The sequence below is a fragment of the Microtus ochrogaster genome, linkage group LG7_11 (genome assembly GCF_000317375.1).
Source record: "Microtus ochrogaster isolate Prairie Vole_2 linkage group LG7_11, MicOch1.0, whole genome shotgun sequence".
Classification (NCBI taxonomy): Eukaryota; Metazoa; Chordata; class Mammalia; order Rodentia; family Cricetidae; genus Microtus; species Microtus ochrogaster.
Genome location: NC_022032.1, coordinates 24,932,409 through 24,940,658, shown reverse-complemented (window position 1 = coordinate 24,940,658; position 8,250 = coordinate 24,932,409).

Sequence of the window (8,250 nt, the reverse complement as noted above, 5' to 3'; positions counted from 1 at the left end):
GACTTCCTTGTTCATGTTCTCCCTCCTTCCGCTCCTCATTGGGACCTTGGGAGCTCAGTCATTGCTTTCTTGATCCTGTCTCTCCCCTCTTTTATTTATTTTCTCTGCCTGGCATCTCTGCTTAATTTTCTCTCCTGCATAGCTATTGGCTGATCAGCTCTTTATTAGACCAATTATGTGTTTTAGACAGGCAAAGTAACATAGCTTTACAGAGTAAAACAAATGTCACACATCTTTGCATCATTAAACAAATATTTTATAGCATCAAAGAATGTAACACATCTTTAACTATTTCCCCACAATGCCACATCATTTGGAAAATGTGGAATACACAGACAGAAATAAAGAAACTTAATATTTTTCATCTTATCCTTATATATGAGTAAAAATGCATTTGCTTTATTAGCATGAATTGTAGCATCAATATGTTTGTTAATCTTCTTCCTGCTATTAACTAATAGTAAGAAGCAACTTAAAGGAAAGGAGGTGGATTGTGGCTCTCTCTTGAGCTATAATCTATCATGGCTGAAAAGGTATGATGGATAGAACTTGTCCGATGGAGAAGCTGGTGACAACTACTTCATTTGTCATGGATACCAGGAAGCAGATAGCAGAGCAAAAGTAAGGACAAAATATATTCAAAAGTCTGTTGTGCTGCCTCAAGTCTGCCTCCTGCAAATTGTTCATTGCCTTCAGTTAGACTACTTATAAAAGTTCCAAAAACATCTAAAATTAGTGACACTGTACCCTGGGTACTAAGTGGCCAAAAAACATGATGCTTCAAAGGAGATTTCATGTGTAAATTGCAATACTTTTTCCTTTCTAACCCCACTTACTAAAGACAAATACATAATGAAAAGTCATTAGATATAACTTCAACAATTTCCAGTCCTAAAATTTCTTTGCTATTTAATGCTCAAAGTACATTCTGAGTCTTCCACTAAATCCTTAACTGAAAGCTTTTGTAATATAAAAGAAAATATAATAAATAGAACACTGACTACATACCAGTTACATATATTCATCAACTAATATGATAAAAATTCTCATTCTAAAAGGAAGGAGTTGGGGCATCACCATGCATGATTAAAACCCACAAGGACAAACTCTAAACTGAACTCATCACTAGTTTGGGGTTCAGAATGATATCAATTGTGCTCTAATTTTCTTCATTAGTTTTGTCCTTCTAATTATATTCACTGAAACCTGTATCATCAAGCCAAGTCTACTTGTCAATTACAGCTTGCCTAATCTGAAATCCCGCATTCTTGAACTTCCAATGTCCTGAAATATTTAGTGCAGTTTGTAACATTTGTAGCATCATTCCCATTATACCATGGAACTCCATTCAAAAAATACATGTGTGGTACGTGATAAATTATATTTATGAAATTGTTGTGCAAACCCTTCTGAAACGTTTGCTTTTGCATTTTTGTATCCTGCATTCCCATGGAATCAATACTATGAGACAATGACAATATTTGCTCTCAGATCAAGTTGTATCTTCACCCTTACTTTTGGGAACAGTGACTTCTAGGTGTCTTTATGTTGGAAACTACAAAACATTTCCATAGGGTACCGCCTCAAGACACACATTGTAGGCACTATTTTTCTATGGGTTCTCTTCTGGTTAATTTGTTAGCAGTTTTGAGATAGTTTCTCATTGCAGCCTAGACAGGCCAGGATTAACAATGTTGCCCAGTTTTTTTTATTATTATTATTTTACTCTGCTCTCAGTCTCCCCAGTTCTGAGGCTATTGATATGTATAGCAGGCCCAGCTGGCACTCTCTTTTGAAATGAAAATTCTTCAGATATGTTTGTATTGTAACATGTGTGTCACCACATGAATAGATTCCTACCCATCAGGCACTTTTCTGCTGTGCCAGTAAAAAGTTTTATATTCATTCTTACTAGTTATAACCTCTTTGTACTCCTTGTCTGTGACTTTAAATGTTCATTCTACTCTTTGTTACAAGTGCACACAGTTTTACAACTTCACTTCTCCTACAAACTTCACAAAACACAAAGATGGCTAACCATGTCACAGCTTGGCTGTTAGGTTGTCTGGAATTTATTCTACCATGCAACTGAATCAATTACTTCTGAAATTTGCTTCACTAAAGATTTCAACACACTGGGAGGAACTATCTGGGTCTTCTCTAGAATAGATTCAGAATGACTTTTTCTCCAGTTCCTGATGAAGCCCTTTGTTTTGCTCTAAAATCTTATAAGCACTGTCTATATTGTACTTATTTAAAACTGGTGTAGGAGGTCCTTATGTTTATGTGTTGCTTTCATTGGTTGAATAAAGAAACCGCCATGGCCTTTTGATAGGGCAGAACTTAGATAGAGGGAGTAGACCAAACTGAATGCTGGGAAGAAGGTCAACGTGGCAGATGTCATGAGTCTCCTGACTGAGACAGATGTAGGTTAGAATCTTGCTGATAAGCCATAATCATGTGGTATTACACAGATTTAATAGAAATGGGTTAATCAAGATGTGAGAGTTAGTCAATAAAAGGATAGAGCTAATGGGCCAGGCAGTGATTAAATGAATACAGTTTCTCTGTGGATTATTTTGGGTGTAAGCTAGCAAGGTGGCCGGGACCAAAAGCAAGCCCTCTCACACAACATAAAAGTATTATGATAGTCTTCTGAACTTTCACCAGAAAGACCTGTTAAGTGTGTCTGGTAAAATTAAATGCTTTTCTTTTCATAGCTTCATACATTCCTATATAATTATGTAGAGCAATTGCAAATACTTTGGAACCCCATGGCCACACTTGTCACAACAAAACCCAGTTCTAAATTTCTATTTTCTCCATTCATTACTTTCTTTATTAGTGTGACTGTATCATATGTCAAAACAATTTAAAGAGAGAAATGATTTTGCTACATGGATTGACAGTAATGGTGACAATTAGATCCCTGACAAAGTGGTTCACAGTTTATTACAAGGAACAGAAAAACTGCCACAAGAAGAACTGGCTTGTAAACCTCAAGACCTGTTCCTGACCAATTCACTCTCTCCAGGAACATTCCATTGTCTAAGTGTTCCACAACCTTCCATAATAGTATCATCAGCTAGAGTCTCAATCTTTAAATGATAGCCTGTGGGGAAAGAACCATAAAATCATAACATACAACATATCTCCTATTTCTATGTGTTCAGCAACAGCATATACCTTATTTATTTTCCAAAATGCTTGGCAGGTTGAGGTGAGCTACAGCCCCAATAATTTAACTTACAAAAAACTAGGAACTGAAATGGAGCAATGCTAATGTAACAAATGTTTTATTGTTATTTCACAATGAATTAGAAACATTTATGAACTAGACATATGGCACATCATCAATCCAAGCAAAAGATGTAACCATGATAATGAGTTTGAGACTAGCCTATGCTATATAGCATGACTCTATTTTTTTTTTTTAAAGTCACATGGAGAAACATGGCTGCTGCACTAGGCTGAGTAAAGTTCATAACAGGCATACATTTCCTAAACTTTAGAAATCATGACTATGTTTGATTGTAGATTAGTCAGGGAGTCAAATTAAAAATATGTAAATCTTTTGTGGTGACTCTTTTTGTCAACTTGACTACATCTGTAACTAACTAAAACCCACAGGGCTTGGTACACCTGTGAGAGATATTTTATTAATTAACTTATTTGAAGTCTGAAGTTTAAAGATGAACTTTAAGTCTGTATCTTTTGAGATGGAAAGATTAACCTTTAATCTGGACCACACATTGTACTCAAAGTCTATATAAAGGATATCAAAGAATGAAACTTAGGGGTTTTTTTTGTATTTTTTTTTTTTGCCTGCCTGCTTTTGTTCTTACTGGCAAGTCCATTCCTCCACAGACATTAAAGCCTACTTCTTTGGAATTCCAGCATGTACTAAAGACCAGCTATGATATTCAGCCTCATGGACTGAATAACAGCTTGATTCTAGGACATTCAATTGTTAGACAGCCATGGACAAACTATACATACTGTGAAAAATTTTAATAAACATGTTCTTTCTACACACACACACACACACACACACACACATATATGAATATATACATCTATATTGTATATGTAGAATGAAAATATAACTCTTTCCCTTTAGAGAGCCTACTAATTTCTTACAACACAGAGATTTCTATACATTGAATCAATTATAAGGATTGTAAGAAATTATAGAGAACTAGACTATGAAAGATACTGCAAGAAGGCTGCCTATTTGGTCTTTGAGTCCACATGCAAGTGTATAATGAGGCCACTGGAAGATAAATGAAAAATAAAATGTTGAGTTCTGGTTATCTGAAAAGTTTGCTTTACAGCATTCTAATATGTTGACAGAGGTTTTTGTCCTGCCCTATCCTGCAGCTGTTCAACCCCAAAGAAACACACAGAGGCTTACATTAATTATAAATAGGTTAACCTATTAGCTCATGCTTCTTATTAACTAATTTTTACATCTTAAATTAGCCCATTATTCTTGTCTCTGTTAGCCACATGACTTGGTACCTTTATCAGTGAGGCGTTCTCATCTGGATTGTTCTGTGACTGGCTTCCTCTGTGATGATTGCAGACTGACTGTTTTCTCTTCCCAGAATTCTCCTGTTCATGTCGCCCTGCCTCTAATTCCTGCCTGATCACCCCATCTAAATGGCCAGTCAGCATTTTATTAAAATACAAGTAACAAATCTTTACAAAATAAAAGACCATTGTCCCAGAGCATTAATAACATAAAAATAAAGGCATAATTGCTTGTACAATCTTTGAAATGCATCAGTCACCTTCTTATAACACTGTCCTAAAATGATAAAACGACTCTTCAGGAGCCCAGTAAATTATTCATTGGTGTTCATTGTTCTTTAAAATAGTGGGCAGTTTTTATTCCTGACCTATCATGAATACAGAAATAATTAATACTGTTTTCTAAAACATTTTACATTTGGAAAGTTTCTTTGGAATTCTGTTCCACTGAATTGTTTGTCTCAAAACCTATGACATTTTCCATTATGTAAGCAATAGATATGATAGAGAAAAGCACATGGAAGACATTTTATTCAATGTTATGCCCAGAAAGGAATGTATCTCATTTAACACTGACACAAACATTGTATTTGACTGTATTTGTTATTTCACAGCTGAATAGTCTGCTGGCTTATGTTTATCCTCTCCGGTGATGAGGTCAACAGTTGTATACCACATACATTTCAATGCCTATTTCTTTCATGTTTTTAGTATTCGAACTTGTCATTTCTATTTTCATATAAAAAAGTATCTAGCTTTCTTACTGTCCCCTCTGGCATGTGCACACGTGTCTCTGTCTCTCTCTGTCTCATTCTCTCTCTCTCTCTCTCTCTCTCTCTCTCTCTCTCTCTCTCTCTCTTTCTCTCTCTCCCCCTTTCTCTCTCCTTTAATAAATGTTTAGCTTTATGTCTAAAAAAAATGTTTCTATTGCAAGGATCATCTAAAAGTACCAAAATTGTTTTTAACAATGATAAAAGATTAAAATTTGCTAAATCAGGCGTAGGTTTAAATTTTTTACCTCAATATAACACTTGAGATTTAAATGACACTACTTGAATATAATAAAACAAAACAGCACCAATATCATCAGAAGGAGAGATAGAGAAAAAGACACACATAAACATACAAATAATACGTACACATACACACATATACACAGAAGGTGGGGGAGGAACTGAGTAGCGTGATGCCCTTAATACAACTGCAAGGAAGAGACTTAGTACTTAACTGTTCTTACAGATTCTGGCTTATGCAGATGTAAGGTATCTAATCACTCCTTTAATAGCTTGCATAGATTGGATGCTTCTAAGAGCATCTGTAGATTCTGTGCTTCACTGATGTTATAGGACTCATCACCATGGTCTGGATAAGAAAACTGTTGCTTTGTATTTTAATGATGGGAGGAAATTACACACTAAATGCTTAACAGACGAACTCTCTTTGAGTTTAACACAAAAACCACAAGTGGTTAGTGAAGTGTGAGGCTAGAGCCTTCATTCACTGTATTTGTCTTTCTGCTAGAAAAGGGAAAAGAGCCGACATAACAAGCCTACATGGATTTTCGAGGCATTTGAATCAATTAAAATTCAAGAGAAGAGAAAACAAAAGTCCAGAGCAATTTATTAATTTGTTTACAGCTGTTTGAATGTGTAATATGAAACAGTAGTTTGGGGAATAGCTGTAGATTGGGGGATATATTGATTTTGATGCTATTGCTCACAGAAATAGACAAGAGCGTTTGATGTATAAACTGCTAGAGTGTAACTTGTTTAGTCTATTGATTCATGTGCTTTGATAGAATTGTATTTGTAGGCTGTTTGGGGACCCATTGAAAAATGAGATGCCATTTCAATGTGTACAATAAAGGGCAAGAGAGAGAGAGAGAGAGAATTAGAAAAGTATTTGTAGGCTGTTTGGGGACCCATTGAAAAATGAGATGCCATTTCAATGTGTACAATAAAGGGCATATTTAAATGTGAAAAGCCTCTGTTTACTTCTGCCATTTTACTGTAGTTTTTGTTTATTGGGCAAGAGATTTAGTCACAGCAATCACTGCATTTGATTTTAAATAAAGTGAAAAGAATAATTTAAAACTTTTGTATAAAAATTAAAGATATATATGTATAATTTTATATGATTATAAATATATGTGCATATGTACCCTTATATGCATATATATCCATATGCATATGGTGAGCCAGTAATTAAAAGCATTTAATTTTAATTGCTCTTGCAATAGAACAGACTTGGGTTCTCAGCACAAACTGTAGAGTGGCTTACAAATGTCTTAACTACAAGAGAACAGGAAGCTCTAGGTAATTTGGACACCCGTATTTCATAGAGACACAGACATTCCTAAACTAAAATATAAATTTTTTTTAAAAAGCAGTCAGCAATTTTGTAGGTAACCATAAAATTTTAAGATGAAATCACTGGTTCAGAAACAAAACAATTGACTTATTGAGAATGAATTCATTAATACACTGCAATTCATTTTTATGATTTAAAATACTTTTGCTGGGAGCAGCAATCTGATGAATTTTTAACAATAAAAAAAATAAGAGTCAAATATGGGGGTAAGAACCTTAAAGATCAGAGAGGCAAGAAGCAGCTACTGGTTGCTTTTTACTGCTTCTGTTTCATCATCCAAAAAAGAAATCCTCTCTCAGCCATACCTCACTACTTCCTGTCTTCTCTCAGTCTACAGCCCTTCAATCCTCTATGATTAATTTTTTTTCAACTATCAAATAGCTCTTTTGTTTGACTCAAGGAAGCTTTATTTGTCAGAACACAGTAAACATATCACACAACATTTTCTTTTCAAAAATAATTTTCCTTTTAGAAATTATAGATGCATCATTTACTCATCTTTTTTCTCCTCCTAAACCTCCCCATATATTCCTTCTTGCTGATTTGAAAATTCTTGGCATTTGTTTTGATTTTTGACTTGTTTATACATACATACATATAGACAGACACACACACATTTAATTAGTTTAATTTTTCCTGAATACATAAGGGTAGGTTACTTCATCTTGATAATGTTTTATATGTGTTTTCAGGCAATATTTAAGGCCATATACTAGATTAGGGTGTGTTGAAAACATTTTTATTCTTTTTATATTTTCCTGAGTTTACTATTGCTATTTTCGGTTACTTATTTTATTTTTCAGCTAATATATAATTGCATAATATTCACCTTCCATTTCCTCCTGCAAACCCTCATATATACTCCTTTCTCTTTCAAATCTATTAGCCTCTACCTCTTCATGAGTGATTATTCAACGTTAATGAATTTAGGGGGAAGATAAGCTTAAATAGAGGTGGAGCTTTTCTTTTCTACTGATAGCTGAGTCTGAATAAAGACACAAAAGTACAAATTGTGTATGTGTTTACAAACTGATTGTATACACATTTTTACACTTACATCTTAAATAGCATTTGTTAGTTTGCAAGTATAAAACCCTCACAATTTCCAACACTACAGTAAACTTTAACATTAAAAATAACTAAAATATGGTATTGTTAAATAAAGCATAAAATATTACTTTGATCCAATCTTCAGTAGGTGATAGACTATATAGACTATATAAATATGTATATGCATATCACCTTAAATCAGCTCTCCCCTAATTTTTAAAACTTGCAAATATAGCATGTGGTATCCCATGCTTAGCTTATGAACACTTGAACACATGGATCTGCTGTGGCACAATG